The sequence below is a fragment of the Monodelphis domestica genome, chromosome 4 (assembly GCF_027887165.1).
Source record: "Monodelphis domestica isolate mMonDom1 chromosome 4, mMonDom1.pri, whole genome shotgun sequence".
NCBI lineage: Eukaryota > Metazoa > Chordata > Mammalia > Didelphimorphia > Didelphidae > Monodelphis > Monodelphis domestica.
Window position 1 is genome coordinate 402,552,269 of NC_077230.1, and position 17,381 is coordinate 402,569,649.

Genomic DNA, 17,381 nt, shown 5'->3' on the forward strand with positions numbered 1-17,381 from the left:
CATATTATCTCCATACTCAGTAAAGTCCAGGGGCTCCCTATAACCTCCAGGGTCAAATGCAAAATCTTTTGGCATTCAAAGCCCTTCTTAACTCCCGCTTTCTAATCTTTTTATATTCTAATATCCTTCCCATCTCCTATACTCTTCCTTCCAGTGATACCAGGAAAATGGTAAGAGTGAGTTAAAAATAAAGAGAGAAGACTATAATTTGTACTAATATGATTTTCTTTGTAACACTGAGACACATTCACTGTTATCATATGAACCTTTAATTTGTCATAATTGTATAATTAAGTCTCCATTTTGGTGATTTGGCTTCTAATTTCATGGAAAATTGAGGGCTAAAAGTACCACTAAATATGTTTTTTATTTAGTTAAGTCTCTCCTTTACTGCACTTCTAATAATCTAGTCGGGACATCCTGAGACCTCCTAGGGTAGACACCAGCTCTGTTTTACAAATAGAAGAATTTGGGCATCAAGAGGGATGCAATGCCTTAGCCAATATAGAAGCCAGAACCTTTCCAGCCAGGATCTTTCTGATGAATCTCAGGTGTGCAACATCATGGGCCAATCTTGGGTCACTAGGTACAAAACCAGTTAAGTATGGAAGACCTCTTCTTAACTCTTTTGGGAAGAAGGATAACACTTGCTCATTTTAATGGGATGGAAGAAAGGAGGTTCTTTAGAGTTTTGCTGAAGATATTTCTGAACTTCACAGAGATGAGATAAGGACAGAAAGTGTTATAATTGCCCCAAAATCTAAATTAAGGTTAAAATAGAAATTTTTCAAGTAAAGGAAAATATACTCTCTAAATTGTACTCCTTAAAGGTGACAGCTTTCAAAATCCAGGAAATGAGCACTATTGAAAATAAGGACAAGGATGTCAGGAACTTCTTTGGGTTGAAGGGGTGGAAAGAACAATACACCGACTGTCTTGTAGTCTCAAGACCTGGGCTCTGTCCAGGGGACTTTACCTCCCAGGGCCTCATTTTCCTTACCTGTAAAGTTATGATATTGATTAGATTATCTCTTAAGGTTTTTGCTAGCTCTAAAATTCTTTGATTTACTATTACCTTCTCTCTGCAACCCTGTATCAAAAGAAGCCTTCTAGACTGTAGTTGAATGGAGTAGCACATTAATATTCTTCCTAGTAGCTTCTTGTTCCTTTTAGGTACAACACCTGTCCTTGGTGAATCATAACTTCATTTTTGTCTATAAACTGAAGATTGAAATTGTCTTATTGCTTTGTAAGGTAAAGAAATCCTTGAAGATAGATACATCCTAAAGTAGCACAGAATATTCATTGCTGCAGTGTCATTCTCTGTATGCCACTTGCATCAGGAAGAGAGCTGGTCTCCGAATGGCTGAAACTTTAATAGCAAACATCCCTCCAGGGTTTGTAATTTTCCAGACAAGATGGCCGAGTTGATAGAAATGTTTTTCACCACAGCCTTGTAGCAGATGTTTGCCCTGGTGCTGGCTTAACAAATGTTGGACATAATTCATTACTGCCTCCTCATCCCTTTTAAATGGATGCAATGGCTAGTGAGATTTATAAATATTTTGTTTCAGGCAGTAATTAAAGCTACTAAAAGGAAGGGTGGGGGTGGGGGTAGACTGTGTATAGTCATAGCAGCTGTCCTGTGTTGACAGAGAAGATCAATTATTTCATCATGGCAGTTTCTGTAAAGCCAAGAAAACAGCCATCGGGTTAGGGGAGAAAAGAGGCAATAGTATCAACATTAACTTACATTTGGATGTTTTCATCTAATAAAATTTTATCAGACAGGAAAAAAAAAAATTTGTTTATCTGTAAATAGAGCTTTTAGAATAATCAAATTGGAGCTAACACCCTTAGGCACGTGCGCACACGCGCGCACACATTTTAATAACTGTTCCTTGTGGGGCACCTAAATAGTTCAGTCTCACTTGTCTGTATTAGATCATTGAAGAAGAAATGGTAACATTTAAGGATTTTGATGAGTCATTTGCCTTGTATCTTATATGCTTGCCTAGGACCACCTTGTTCCTTCCTCCCATTTCCCTAAGCAATGCTGTAAATACAAACTCAGGAGCTGTTTTACTTCCAAATACTTTTCAATCAGAAACCACCGGTGTTGTGTATTGGTGTGGAGTTTTTTATGTGTATGGGTTTGGGTTGCTTGGCTTTTTTTTGTCCACAGGATTAACAACATCACCTATTTGTAATTTATAATCTGTAATCTAGGGTTCTAACCCTATACCTTCCCAGAAACCTTCTGTGTTTGTCCTCCACTTTGCCCCCATCTCAGATTAAAGAAGATTTTATTTGTTCAGTAATAGTTATTACTTATACTAACATTGATTTCTAAACACATTTTTCATGCCCCAGTTTTTAAAGGTTATAGTTTATTCCCATAGAAATTAAATCCTGATATGTTGCATTTTGAAGAGAAATTCTTCTTCTTCTTCTTCTTCTTTTTTTTTTTTAACCCTTACCTTCTGTCTTGGAGTCAATACTGTGTATTGGCTCCAAGGCAGAAGAGTGGTAAGGGCTAGGCAATGGGGGTCAAGTGACTTGCCCAGGGTCACACAGCTGGGAAGTGTCTGAGGCCAGATTTGAACCTAGGACCTCCCGTCTCTAGGCCTGGCTCTCAATCCAATGAGCTACCCAGCTGCCCCCAAGAGAAATTATTCTTACAATTTTTTTGTATATTTTTGTTCTCTCATCTGCTTGCATTTCTATTTCTTAGAAATGTTAATGAAGAAGTTGTTTCTCTTACTAACTAATCAGTCAGCAAGCATGTATTAGGCACCTATCTACTCCATTTCAAGATACAATTCAAGAGATATTCCTGATAGATACTAAAAAGGAAGGGGAAGGGAGAACAGGAGCAACCCACTCCCCATGTAGTTTTTTGTTGTTCAAAAAACACAAGCTACATCCTTCAGCATTGTCATGTTTCCTAATTGCTTATAAGTGAACCAGAAGCGGTACATTTAATTATTTTTAGAGACTGGAGAATCCTTCTGGTTGGTAACCTTATGTAGGACAACAGCAACTAGAGTTAAGAAAAGGGAAATTCTTTAGAAAAGAAATTCCTTTCCTGTTGTATCATCCCTATTGTTCTTTAATTTTGCAGAAGGAAAGCCTGAAGTGGAGCAATCTGGCTATAAAGGCAAATATTCCCAAAGAATTAAGTTTCAAATCTTATATACTATTGGACAGGCAATGTCATCATTGGTGTTATTTTAAGGTGATGACAAATTGGAAAAACAAAACCAAAATGAGCTGGGAATTCCCTGGGTCAGCCTTTCTCATTTCTTCATCTTGATTCCTTTTTTTTTTTTAATCATTGCTATTATTCCTAAGCTGGGAATTCCCTGGGATAACCTTCCACATACCTTCATCTTGATTCCTTTTTTTTTAAATCATTGTTATTATTCCTAAGGCAGAGGCCTTGTCATTGTCCACACTAAAAGTCTGAAATGATGGTAAGTGGTTGTGGCAAAGTGGCAAACCTTCCCTCCTGCCATTGAGGTCTATACTTCTAGTTCCTAATTTGGGGAACCTTTGCTGAATTTTTATCCAAGTCAACCCACTAACTGGGAATGTTTCCCCAAAGCTCTGTTCTGCTCTCTTCCTCTCTACCATTTCATTTGATGTCATCAGCTTTCATGGTTTGAGTACCTGACCATATACATGACTCATATCTATTTGTCCAGCCCTCACCTTTCTCCTAACTTCCCATAGTCTGTTCATCCCAAACTGGGTATCCAGACATCTTTTTTTTTTAAATCTTATTTTTATTTTCATGCAAAGCACCATATTGGTCATTGTTGTAAGAGCACACTCATAGGTAACTAGAATCCCCAAATAAAACCACAAATGTGATGTGAAAGACGACTCCAATAGGGGTATCCAGGCATCTTAAACTCAATATGACCAAAACTGAACTCATCATCTTTACCCCTAAACCCTGTCCTCCTAACTAACTATTACAGTCCAGGATACTGCCATCTTCCCAGTCCTCAGGGTCTGCCACCTGGGTGTCATCCTCACCTCCTCCTTTTCACCCTCTGTAGCTACTCAGTACATAATACTCATCATTTCTACCTTTGTAACACCTGCTGTGTATGCTGCCCTCTCTCCTCTGGCATAGACCCTCATTCCTTCTTGTTTGACTAGTACCATAATTTTCTGGTGGGTCTCTCTTCCTCAAGCGTATCTCCACTCGGGTAGTAAATTGATTTTCCCAAAGCACGTCTCTTTATCAACTCCCTATTCGGTCAGCTTTAGGGGTTCCCTATCACCCCCAGGATGAAGTATAAAATCCTCTCTTTGGCTTTTAAAGCCTTGCATAATGTAGACCATCCCACCCTCCTAGTCTTTTTTTTTTTTCAGCTCATGTCTTCTGTTAGAATTAATACTAAGTATCAGTTCTAGGACAGAAGAGTGATAAGGGCTAGGCAACTGGGATTAAGTGACTTGTCCAGGGTCACTCAGGTAGGAAGTATATGAGATGAGATTTGAGCCCAGAACTTCCTGTCTCCAGACCTGGCACTCTATTGCTGTGCTTGTGCCACCCCTCCCCCCCCCCAAGCTTTCTCCTCCCCCCCTCAATTTTTTTAGACCTTATTCCCCTCCATACACTCAAGACAAGTGAATACTGGCTTTATTGTTCCTTACATAAGACATTCTGCACCTTTTTCCTTTTTTTTTTTAATAATCCAAAACCCTAAAGAAATTTTAATGCCAGTTCACAATATAATATGGTGTGGTTTTTTTTCTTATAAAGTTCATAGATACTATTGAACAAGCAAGAATGCTACATTGAGGGGGAAAAGGCCTTCACTATTGCTAGGGTGCTTATGATGAGTTCATTTGTATTAAGAAGAAAGTTCATTTTTTCTTTCTTACAAGTTATTGAAAAATTTGTTTTCCAGTGACTAATAAAAATCTTATTGGACATGAGATTTCAGTTCTGTGTACTATTTGTACAAGTGAAATATCAAATGTCTAATTAAAGTAAAAATCTAACCACATGATGAAAGTTATGCAAGGCTTCAACATTCTAAATTAGAATGTTATTGAAGTAGCAAATCTATTTCTCAAGTCACAGATTTCCTTGTCTATGTATAGATAAAATTTTAAGATAATTTAAAATCTTTTAGCATAACTTGTAGATAGATCCTTGGATTGTTAAATATGAACACTGTTATAAGTCTTTCATAAGAATGGAAGGTTCTCTTTAACTACTAAGGCTATATAACTAATTGGGAAATCACCTTCAATTCTTGCTTTCCTAATGAAACAAGTTTTCCTAAAGTGAATCCAGGCTTTGAAAGGATGAGTTGCTCCCTTTAATCTTTCTTTTCAGCACCATATCTTGTTGCCTAACTCTTCCCCCCAAAAAAACACCTGGAATATAGAAGTGGCATGAGATAATGCTTCAAATCAGAAGTGAATGGAATAACTCAAAGGAACAACTTTGTCTCCTATAAATTTTTTGAAGGGGTGAAAGTTACTCTGTAATGAGCACATAAAACTGAGGTCTGTACAAAAGCAATATATTCTGTTTGGACTTAAGGAAAGAAGGAAAAGACATTTTTCAATGCTATATTTTAAACATTTCTCCCCCTTTCCGACTGGAATAAACTTTAAAGAATTTGGTTAGGAGGGTGTATTGTGGGTATAGAAGAGAAAATATTCTTTTACCTTTCCTATGAAACTGAATGCTGTCCTTGTGACAGCAGAGAGGCTAAAATCTGAAATCTGCCAGGCAGATATAGCTACCAAAAGCCAGATTCAAACTGCTTGGTTTGTCAAGTACATTTATTGCCCATTTAAAAAGAAATGGATGAGAAACACTATAATACTGATTCTATCTGGATTTAAAATATGTTTCAAAACTTCAGAAAATGATAGAAGTGTGATAGAGTGTGGTGCTAGTTCTGAAGTTCAAAAATGAACTTACCCTCATTATTACAGCAACTGACATCCATGGTTAAGTGATAGAAAGGGAATGGAAATTTTCTCCAGTAGTTGATTCATACCACTCATATGAACACCCAGATATTAAAGCAGATGGAATAGCTTATCCATGTGTCACGAATTAACACCCAACTCCCCACTCCCTAACTCCTCTTAATGCTTTGCTTCCTTATCTACAGCTCTTTATTGCCCTGAATTCCTTATTGTTTTCAGCTGAAAGTCCCACTTTCTGTAATCCTCTTATCTTAGTGCCTTCCCAGTTTGCCATATCTATAACCCAACCTTTCCTGAGCCTGTTTGCATGATGCCCCCTCAGTAAACTGTAGGCTCCCTGCGAGCAGAAACCATGTATTTTGCTCTTTTCTGTATTCCCAATTTCTTGAACAGTGCCTTGCACATAGCAAGCCTTTAAATGCTTGTTGGTTTGACTTGCTTGGGTGGCATTTGTTCTTCTCTCCTTGACCATCCCTACATCCACCAGAAAAGGAAAGGGGATCATCACCTTCATTCCTGGCTTCTGGTGTGTAGTAGTTCTGACAAATTCAGTTGTGCAGTGCTATGGATATATTCTGCTAGCAGCTTTGGATTCAGGTGGGCCCACTATGAGACTGGTTAAGCAGAACTGTTGGGAGTCAGGGACTCTTTTGCACTTGAATAATTTGAGATCATGCATTTTGAGATAGTGGATCTGGCTGTCACTGCTGAGTTTTGTGCCTAATTAATGGAGAACTGCACACAAAATTGAAAGCAGCCTTAGTTTATTGAATATTGTATGCAGAAATGACGAGGCTTCTTTCATAGAAACTTGTAAGATTCATTGAAAGTACTTTGCAGCTCCCTTCTCTTCCTCCTCATCTCCTTTTTACTGGGAATTTCAGTGTCAATTCAGTAATGGTAGGTTTTGCTACCTGACCACTGGAGGGGAAAGTTGTTTTTTTTTTAAATAACTTGTTTATTCCTAATTTAACAAACATTACATTATCTTACCCTCTGTCCATTACACCATCCCTTACTCATATTGGAGAAAAAAAAGAAAAGTTGCACCCCTGTTAAAGATATGTATATAGCAGCAAAATAAGCTTCCACATTGACCATGTGCAACAATATTTTTCATTTTGCACTTCTTTATACAGAGATGGGTACAGACTTTGTCATTGTCTTTTGGAATTATGTGCAGTCATTTCAAGCAGGTTTTTTTTTCTTGAATATGAATTTTTCTGGTTCTGTTCATTCTGCATCATTTGAGTAAGTCTTGTTAAGTATTTCTGAAACCACTCATTTTGTTGTTTTTTACAATGAATACAGAAGAGAATTTTTCATTTCAGTTTATAATTAGAACTTTTAAATGATTGATTAATGGTAGACAAAAGGTATTTGAGGATTGTGGTACATCTTCCAGGACATGTAGGGATATTTCACAAATTAATGTCCATCTTTGCTTGTTTGTTGTATACATATGGAATGCTCCTTGCTCAAGTTCAATCAAAATCTCTACAACTTTTCTTTCATTCTGTAGTTAGAGGTCATTCAGTAGGAGAGCAACCAGGTCAATGAAGGGCCTTGAGCACATGCCCTCTTATTTCTGGTGCCTTCTTTCAGTTAATATTGATGATTTGTCTTTAATATAACTTGTGGGGTGTGTGTGTGTGTGTGTGTGTGTGTGTGTGTGTGTGTGTGTGTGTGTACAAATAAATTATACATATATAATTTATTTGTTTATTTATTTATTTATTTGCTTGTTGTCTCTCCCATTAGACTGTGAACTCCCTAGAGGCAGGAAATATATTTTGCCTCTTTTTGCATCTCTGGCATATGGTGAGCATTTAATAAATGTTTCTTCACTGACTAACTCATATGATGATCAGTTGAAAGAAATGTGACTATTTAGTTTGGAAAAGAAGCCTAAGGAGATTTTTTGAAGGACTTTGATATGGAAGAGAGATCGGTCTTGTACTATTTGACCCCTAAGGATAAAGCTGGAAACAATGAGTAGAAAATGAAAGATTCACTTAACTTGGATGTCATTTTAACCATGTGTTATGCCACAGTAGAACGGCCCACCTCTGGAATGACAGCCTCTTTCTGTTTCTGTCCTGGACTCTCATGCTCTTTGGTGAAGCTTGTGAACTTCATTCTCAGAATCATATTTTTAAATGCATAAAATGAAATATATAAGATTACAAAGGAAACCACAAATATGTTGAAATAGTAATCAAGGGTTTTTTGTTTTGTTTTCTTAACATTCATCAACTTCAGGTTAAGAACCTCTGCTTTTCAGGTTTCCTTTCTCCTTGGAGAGATCATAAGGCAGAGGCTGGATAACCATGTTATAGTGAGGATTCCTCTGGAGGAATGGATTGGTCAAGAGCAGTGTTTTGGGCCTGATTTTCCCCTCTGAATCAGTGAGGATGGTCCAGAAATGACTGAGTAATCATAGCAAGAGCAGTGGTTATTTTTGTAGTGTTCCATGGCACTTATATCTCCATTTACAGATATTAGGGTTCCACCAGCTTAGTGTTATTTAGTTGATGCCCTTCTCTTTAGTCCTCTGATTGGATGGACACACATACTGTTTTTTGAAAATGACTTTGAAGAAACGAATTCTTCTAATGTAGTGATGAAATGCCTCCTGTATTCCTATCAAGAATTGCCTTTGACATTGCAGGTTTTACTTGATCTACACAATGTATAGAATCACCTCATTGAATTGTAATTGAATGTTCTCTTCAGAAGACAGAAGGGCATATTTAAAAAGTATTAATAAAAAGACTAACTGTGTAGGTGGTGTGAAGTGAGAGACACTTTAGGATTATTTATTTCTTGTGTGGGTTTAAGGTATTCTGAAATGATTTTCTTTCCTTAATTAATTAAGTTATCCTATATCTGAACTGCCCTTAGAATTGTAACAAGTGCTTCAATGTCTATTCACTCCTTACTCTTGTCATTTTATATTTCTCTTTACTGATGATTAAGCAGTTTTTTAATCTGTTGAGCAATAATGGGGATTAGAAATCACCCAGAACTTAATATGTGTTACAAATTAATCTCAATCAACTGGCCTCCTGATGGTTTCACAAACTAGATTCTCCATCTCCCAGTTTGGGGAATTTCTCTGACTATTTTTCATGCCTAGCACTATATACTTCCTGGTTTCTTTGCAGTTCCAACTAAAATTCTATATTCTACAAAGGGCTTTTTCTGATCCCTCTTAATTCTAGTTAATTAATTCTCTTTATTCTAGATTTCCTACTCTCAATTATTTCCTATTTATCCTGTCTTATTTGTTGTCTCCCCCATTAGATTGTGAACCCCTTGAGGGTAGGCACTGTCTTTTATCTCTTTATGTACCCTAGTGCTTAACAGTGTCTGGTAAAATAATAATCTATGGCACGTGTGCCAGAGGTAGATAGGAGCTGCCCCCAGCAGAGTTAATTACTAAAAAAGCAGAGGGACTCCAGAGTAGCTGCTCCCTTCCCCTTCTCCACCGCACCCACCCACCCACCCACTCTTCTGCACTTACTTCCTCCTTTGAGTGGAGGATCAGGCCAATGCCTCTTCCTTTCTCCTTCCCCATCTGGGGGGAGGGGGAGCACTTGGTCTCTAGCGGGACGGGGCATGGCACACAGTGTGGGGTGGGGGCATGGTATGTGTTCTCAAAAAAGTTCACCATCATTGTAATAGGGGCTTAATAAATGCTTATTGACTGGCTTGCCCAGATTCACACAACCAGTAAGTTTATGGTGCAGAATTTGGACTCGTGTCTTCCTGTCTCCGGATTTGGTTTTTTAAAAATCTACTTTTGCTCTAAAAAAGGATTATGAATACAAATTTTTAGTATATGTGCTGCTGAAATGAGCACATAAATACAGATTTTTAATTTTATTACAAAGAGAATAAAGCATCTTTCCTGCTGAATAGAACCAGACCCTTATGAAGCACAAATCATGTAAAGGAGCTAATGATTCCATGGTTTTCCATGTCACTACTTAAGTCAATTAGCATTTATTAAACACCTACTGTGCACCAGGTACAGGATTAAGATATGGGAATGCAAAAAAGCAAGTCTGTCTTTGCCCTCAAGGAGTTCACAGTTTAGTGGGGGAGACAATAAACAAACAGCTATGTCCAAACAAGATAGACTGAATAAATGGGGTAGTCTAGAGGGAAGGCACTAAGATTAAGGAACACTAGTAAAGATTCATTGCAGAATGTAGGACTTTAAGCTGAGCCCAAAGGAAACCAGGGAAACCAGGCAGTAGAGATAAGGAGGGAAAAGATTTTGAGGAATGCTAGAAGGCCAAAGTCCCCAGTTTGTAGAATGTATCAAGAGAAGTAAGGTGTTAAAGATATGGGGGAGGAGGTCATTGTCTAATCAGTCAGGCTTGTTGTAACTGTTGCCATGTTTTGGCCATGTCTGGTGCTAACTATATTTATTCTTGAAAATAAAATAATATTAATAAGTACATGAATAGTATACATACTCACATCCTCTGAGTGGTCTTTCAGAAAATAACAAATTTCAGAAACAAAATAAGTTCTTAAAGGGGAAATTTTTATTCCTGATTCTTTGTTGTACTTTTAATCTTCATAGGAGATCTAAATATTACATTATTGAGATACTTCCCAATAATGTTTCCTGACATTTCCCAGTGTTTGAATATTTGTTATAGGATACAGATCTTTGTAAAATTTTCTAACCCTAATATTTTTAAAGATTGTTAAACATTTTGGGTAAAATGAAGGAAATCAGTCAGCTTGTCGGACATGTTTTAAATTAATGTCACAATATTAGCTCATAATGTCAGGCCATGCATTTATTATATCCATATATACTCCATCTGGTCCCTCTTGTCTTTTTTCTCTATACTTCTTAGTCAGTGACCTCATTTAACTACAGTGGGTTTCATGGGAGCTCATGACCACAGATCTCTATATCCAGACCCAGTGTATCTCTAATTCAATATGTTTCAAACAGAATTCATTATCTTCCTTAAATAAAAATTAACTCATCTTTTCAACTTTTGTGTGTTCAGTGGACATCATCATGCTAGTCACCTAGGTCCCAAACCACAGTGTTATCCCCAACTCCTCACTCTCAATCACTGTACATCTACCATTCAACTGCCAGACCTTGTCATTTCTGTCTCCATAGCATCTCTTGTACACAACCTCTTGTTTAGACTAGTGAAACAGAACTCTTCTTGCGCTGATCCATCTTCCACATAACTATCAAACATTTATTAAGTACCAACTGAGGGATACAAAAAGAAAGCAAAATAGTTTTTCTTAGAATACAAGTCTAACCTCATCACTTCTTCTTACTCCCTCGTACTTTCTGGGGCTGGGGCTTCCTAGTACAAGATCAAATGTAAACGAATTTTCCCCAGCATGTAAAGCTCTTCACAGCCTGGTCCTATCCTACTTTCCAATCTGCCTTACTTGCTTTAGGCTTAGCACTGCAGTAATTCCCATAGCCAACTTAGAACAGAGAGTAAGTGGAGAAATTTTATACTTTAGCAAAGCTCACTAAAGGCAAACTTAAAACTAGAAGGGGGAAAATTGTCATTCCCATCACTTCAGAATGTTGATATAGGAAGCATACTGGTTTTAGAGTAAGAACACTTGGCTTCACATCCTTGCCTCCTTGAGCTTATAATTTAATCAGAGACAATCTTAAAACAAACAGCAGACATATTGTTACCTCTCTAGGCCTCTGTTTCCTTATCTGTAACAATTTTGAGAGTATGATATGACTGCCTCTTTCTCTTGGATAGTCACTATCAGTAGCCAGTTAGATTCAGAATTGGACAGGAGGAGAGAATTCTTTGGGACACTGCAAAATTCTTGTGAGGATCTCTGGTTTTCCCCGGAAATGAGTTCATTTTTTTTAATCCAATATTCTTGCTGACCTGGGACACTGTAGTGTCTCAATACTTTACACTGAGGATCACACAAAGGGCAGTGAAGAGCCATATAATAGTTGTGAGCAGACTGTAATGCAGTAAAAACAAAGAATTATGGAGAACTGGTGTGATGTTATCACTATAGAAACATTTCAATTAAAAAAAAAGGTAGCCTTTTCACTTGGATAGAGCAAAAAATAATTGACAATCTCTTTGCTTCATTGGTGTTTATAAGATATCAGTAGAAATGAGGGAAGTTTCCTAGGATGTTAGGTGGACTCAACATTGTTGTGAATTTCTGGTAGGATGTATATAAAAGTTGCATAGAACAAATGGCAATATATCTGTCTGCATTGTTGAAAGGATTAGTCAAATCAATTAGATTATAAAGAATTTGAATTTTAAAGGAATGAGCTTACATGTTCTCTAAGGCACCTTCTAGCTCCAAATCCTATTTCTTAGTAATCCCTTTCAAAAACAACCCTCCTTTTTTGCTGGCTTCTTTTCCTGGAAACATTCTTTTTTCAGCAAGTCCAGGTATACCAGAGGAACACACTTGTGGATGGAGAGGAGAAGCATGCCCAGGCTATTGATGTGTGTGTAGCAAGAATAACAACAATAGTAGCAGCTGGCCCACAGATGCTGCCATTTTGTCCATTTCAAAAACAAATCAAAGAAACCCAGGGTTCTCTAAATAAGAGGAAATTAGCCCAACAGCCATTTCAGTAAACAGCAAAGCTCTAAATGACCCCCATGACACATGACAAGGCAGCCTCATTTGGAGAAAAAGGTAAATAAATTGCATACATATTATATATATATATATATATATATATATATATATATATATATATATATAATAAATATAATTTAAAGATTCGTGGGAAGACATGAACTGATATGGAATAAAATAAGCAGAATTAGAAAAACTATATTCACAATGAGTACAACATTATAAATGGAAAGAACAATTTTGAAATAGGCAAATTGAATACTCCAACATTATAACATTCTCCCCAGCTCTCCAGTGTGCAGTGCCCCCCTGCCCCCAACCCAATATGAGAAGGTACCTCTTTATCTCTTTTGCAGAGGTGTAGGGTATTGGAACATTTAGTTGTTTGTGTTGAAGGGATTTCTCTCTCAGGAAAATGGAGAAAGAAATATATTGGGAAATTTGGAAATGTAAAATAGAGGATGCGTTTTGTTTTTAGGAAAAACATATTTTGGTTTTATAGATGTTTTAATGCATGGGAGGGGAGATGAAGCAACATGAATTTTGACTTTATAAACATGAATGGGTATGGCAGTCAATCTAAAGACCAATGTCAGTTTTCAGAAGACTCATCACTGGTTAGCACAATAGCTCGTGAACATAACCATATTCTGCTAATATTAAAATGCCAGACATTGATAGAAGCACAGTCTGATTGTGATTGGTGTCTAGAGAAAAAGCACCTTGTACTGATGAAATCAAACATCTCTTGGAATTTCTTGCCTAAATTATCTGAGATACAAAGAAAGCTGGACTTAAGTTAAAAGAGTCCTGGGCTTGACTTCCACCTCTGACTAGTCAGAGAATGGAACAAATTGCATGAATCCTCTCTGTTTCTGTTTCCTTGTAGAAAAAATGGTGAATTTTAAGCCGTATTAAATAATCTTTAGCAAGGGATTTGTGAAGCTCAAAGGGTTATAAAATCAGTAACTAGTATATCTCAATATAATGATTCTTCAGGATAAAGATTTAAAAATTGGTCATGTGTCTAAAACAAAGTATCTTGAAGATAAGCTTTAATTAACACTAATTATTGTCTCCCCATCACAATATATGCTGCAGAAAAATTTGGATTATGTTTGGACTTTGCATTTTTTTTCTGTTTAATTAGGGGGTGCTGTATCAAACGAGAGAAAGGACTAGGGAAAACTTTTAGGAGCTATTTTTTGGAAAGGCTATATGAGGAGAATCAAATTTTTATGATTAATCAATTAAATCATTCAAAAGATATTTATTACATGGTTAGTACATACCTGGTATTTTGTTAGTTGCTGGAACTTGAAAGACAAAGAGAAATATCATCTGCCCTCTTAGCACTTACATTCTAAAATAGACACAACACACACACACATACACACAGGTCCACATGTAAACACAAAATGCATGACACAAGGTAAGAGGTGTTGAGGCCAAGAAAGGGACTAAGCAAATGATTGTGTTTGAACTGAGTCTCTTAGTCAAACCAAAGACTCTTGAGAAGCAGAGGTAAGAAAGGAAGGCATTTTAGGCTTTGGAGACAGTTGTTAGGGGTAAAATTAGGGGTTATGACTGAATATATTATATTAGTGGTCATCAGGGATTCAAATTAAATCCCAATGAAATACTCAAGTCAGTGTGGGATTTTATGGTGGTTTATTTATAACAGAAGGAAGGAATTAAGAAGGAGAAGAGGGAAAGGGTAGAAGATCTGTTCTGGCCTGGCCTAAGCCAGGGGGAGTTCAGAGGCCTCAGCCAAGGGGCCTTCTCAGAAGATTAATCTAGCTTGGCTTCCAGCCACATGGCCTCCTCCAAGATGAGGGGCCTCCTTGGAGGATAGTGCCTTCAGAGAGTCAAGGAAAAGAGAAGTCAGCCTTCTCACTCACCATAGTCCTTCAGGGAAACCGCCTCACCTAAACCACACTACAGTTCCTCCCAGTAAACTCCACCGCCAAAGCTGCCAGCATGCCAAATGCTGCCAAAAGCTCCCAACGCTGCTGACAGAGAGCTTCTCAAAGGAAATGACGTGAAATATATTGGGAGTTCTTTACATCACTTCCTGTGTCTCACATGTACCAATGGAGGCTTAAGCTTGACTTGGGACAGCCCAGGTGGTCAGTCAGTTGCCACTTGCTAGCACATGCCGGTCATACGCCATCCTCCCCTACAGTTAATCCTTAAGTGGGGGTGTATACATTCCTGGTTGTAAGAATTCTAAAGATTAAGTAGGGTGGAGTAAATCTAAAATTCACACAGTCATTGCAAAAGCATAGAAATGGGAAATAGATTATTTTACATAAAGAAGAGGAAGAAATCGAGTTTGGCAAAAACCTCACAGTATATGATGATTTCGTAAAGCTGGAAAGGTAGGATGAAGCCAAGTTGTGAAGAGCTTTAAATTCTAGGAAGAGGAGTTTATATTTGGTCCTAGAAAAACTAGAGATTCTCAGTACTTTATTGAGTAAGGAATAGTGACTATCTGTAGTATAGAAAAAAACCACTTTTGCTTTATTTTCATACCCCTTGTACTTATCACAGAGTAAGCATATAGAACTTGTACTTGGCACATGGCGTTTTATAAATGTTTACTGTTTGTGTGTATTGATTTGAGTAGCAAAAGACTAGAGAAACCAATCAGTAATTGTGTTGTACATGTTGTGTATAATAATTGTCGTGGAGGTAGAAACCACAAGATTTGGCAACTGACTGATGGACTTACAGGATGAATGACATTGAAGAGGTGATTATGACACTGTGGCTGTGGACCTAGGTAACTGAAAGTATGTTGTGCCCTGAATAGAAACATGGAAGTTCAGAAGATGAGTTGATTTAGAACAGCAGCTGTCGTTAGTAGAATTAAACAATCAACTAGGAAAGAGTAAATACATTTTCTTGACTGGAGTATAGATCCAATTGAAATTAGATAATATCAATTTATCGTGGACCCATTTAACATGATTATATGATTTGCTCATATTCTGTTTGGTAGCATATGTAAGGAGTAAAAATAAAAGGTTTGGACTAAATTTATAAGAGTGTGGTTGCCAGGAATTATTACTCAAACCAAGTAGGGCTTCAGAGGCCCCAGCAAAGGGAGCCCAGAGGAAAATTAAACAAGGGTTTTAGCCACGAAGCCTCTCCCAAGAGGGGGACCTCTCCAGAAAATCAGGGAAGAAGTCAGCCTTTTCACTTACCCATGTGTTATTCAAAGAGAGAGATTTAAGAACATTCTCCCCAAGTTCAGGGTTTCAGGTCCATAAAGCAGATTCTTCACCAGCATCCAACTCAGACTTGGAACTCTGAAGAACAAAGAACTGACTCTCATAGGAAATTGTAACTCCTTTTAAAGATGCTTCTTTGCATCACTTCCTGTGCATTCCTTTAGTCTATAAATTTTCTTAGCACTGCCCAGGGAGCAGTCAGTTGCTTCTTATTGCTTCTTCAGTTAATCCCATCTTCACACATATGAATACCTGCAGAAGAAATAAGTAGTGGGAATCTGGTACCTGTTTTTACATACTCACAGTCTTTTGAAATAAATTCCAATACACACACTCACTTAATCCCAAAAACTATTGTGATTTTTTTTCTTGGTTTTTAAGGCTTGTCTTTTCATCCTACTTTGTATATACTTGTTACTGGTCCAGAGAGCTCCTATGATATATGAAGAAACACCTACCTATAGAAATAGAAGTGGTTAAAATAGCTTCTAAAGAAGTATGTGCTATTTGAGTTGAGGGAAATCTCTCAGAGCTTTATGGATTCAAGTTAAGACCAAGCCTCTGGTATGATGTCAAGCCAAAGCTTGTGTGGGTCATCAAAGATATTTAAAGAAAACAAAAACATTTGGTCTACTGAAAGTCAGAGTACACAGCAGCAGATGAATACATGAACACCTCCAAGGAAATTCCTGCTTTGATTTTATACTAGCTTTTCTTGAGATGGGAAAGTAATTTTCTTTTTAGAACCACTTGAGCTAATTAAATGGATTAGTGGGAATAAGGGGCCTGAATTTTATTTTAATGCATAAATAAATAGATAAAGACCTACAGAAATAATTATTAATCCTAAAGAGTTTTGAAGTGCTAGTAGTTAATCTTTGGATTGCCATTGTATATCCCATATTTGAAAACCATCACAAATGAGTGCTCCAAACTCTTCAGAGCTGAAATATACCATTGCTCAGTACATTAATGATTTCTGTAACTTAGAGATTTTCTGAGTGGGAGTGATAACTTCACTCAAAAATGTATCAGAAGATGGAGGAAAGCTCAGTGGATAGAGAACCAGGCCTTGAATTAGAAGGACCTGGATTCAAATTTGACCCAGATCTTTCCTAGTTTTGTGTCCATGGATGAGTTGCTTAATTCCATTTGCCTAGCCCTTGCCCTTCTGCCTTCGAGTTGTTATTAAGACAGAAGGTAGGGACTTTAAAAAAATCATGAAAGCCAATACTCTTACAAGGGAACTGAAAGAAAGGGTGAGGTAGAGTAAGATGTAAAAGTTTGGGCAGTCAATAACTGAGCCAGCAAAGAAGTGAGTATGATGGCATTTCTTCACATGAAGAGTCTAGGCAAGAACTCACCAATTGGAGAAGGGAGCTTTTAAGTGAAGAAACATCTCTGGGGTGAGAAAGGCAGAAAATGTTGAGATTTCCTTGATGGGTAGTGACTGCTCCTTACCATATTCTTTCACTTTATGATAGGTTGTCTTGGACTTCACATTGAGAGCATTCTTAATTCTAGGGTCAGAAT

General features: G+C 37.3%; 1 protein-coding gene and 1 long non-coding RNA gene across 17 annotated transcripts in view; one reads left to right on the plus strand and one right to left on the minus strand.

Moving 5' to 3' along the window:
- Positions 1–17,381, plus strand: part of RERE (arginine-glutamic acid dipeptide repeats) — a 574,348-nt gene that overhangs the window by 522,182 nt on the left and 34,785 nt on the right. The gene's annotated exons all lie outside the window — the stretch shown is intronic.
- LOC103099265 (uncharacterized) lies at positions 252–17,345 on the minus strand. The gene is made up of 3 exons (XR_466875.3): positions 17,213–17,345; positions 15,822–16,100; positions 252–1,685 (listed from the first exon to the last, which is right to left on the minus strand). It is a non-coding gene; the product is annotated as an uncharacterized LOC103099265 (long non-coding RNA).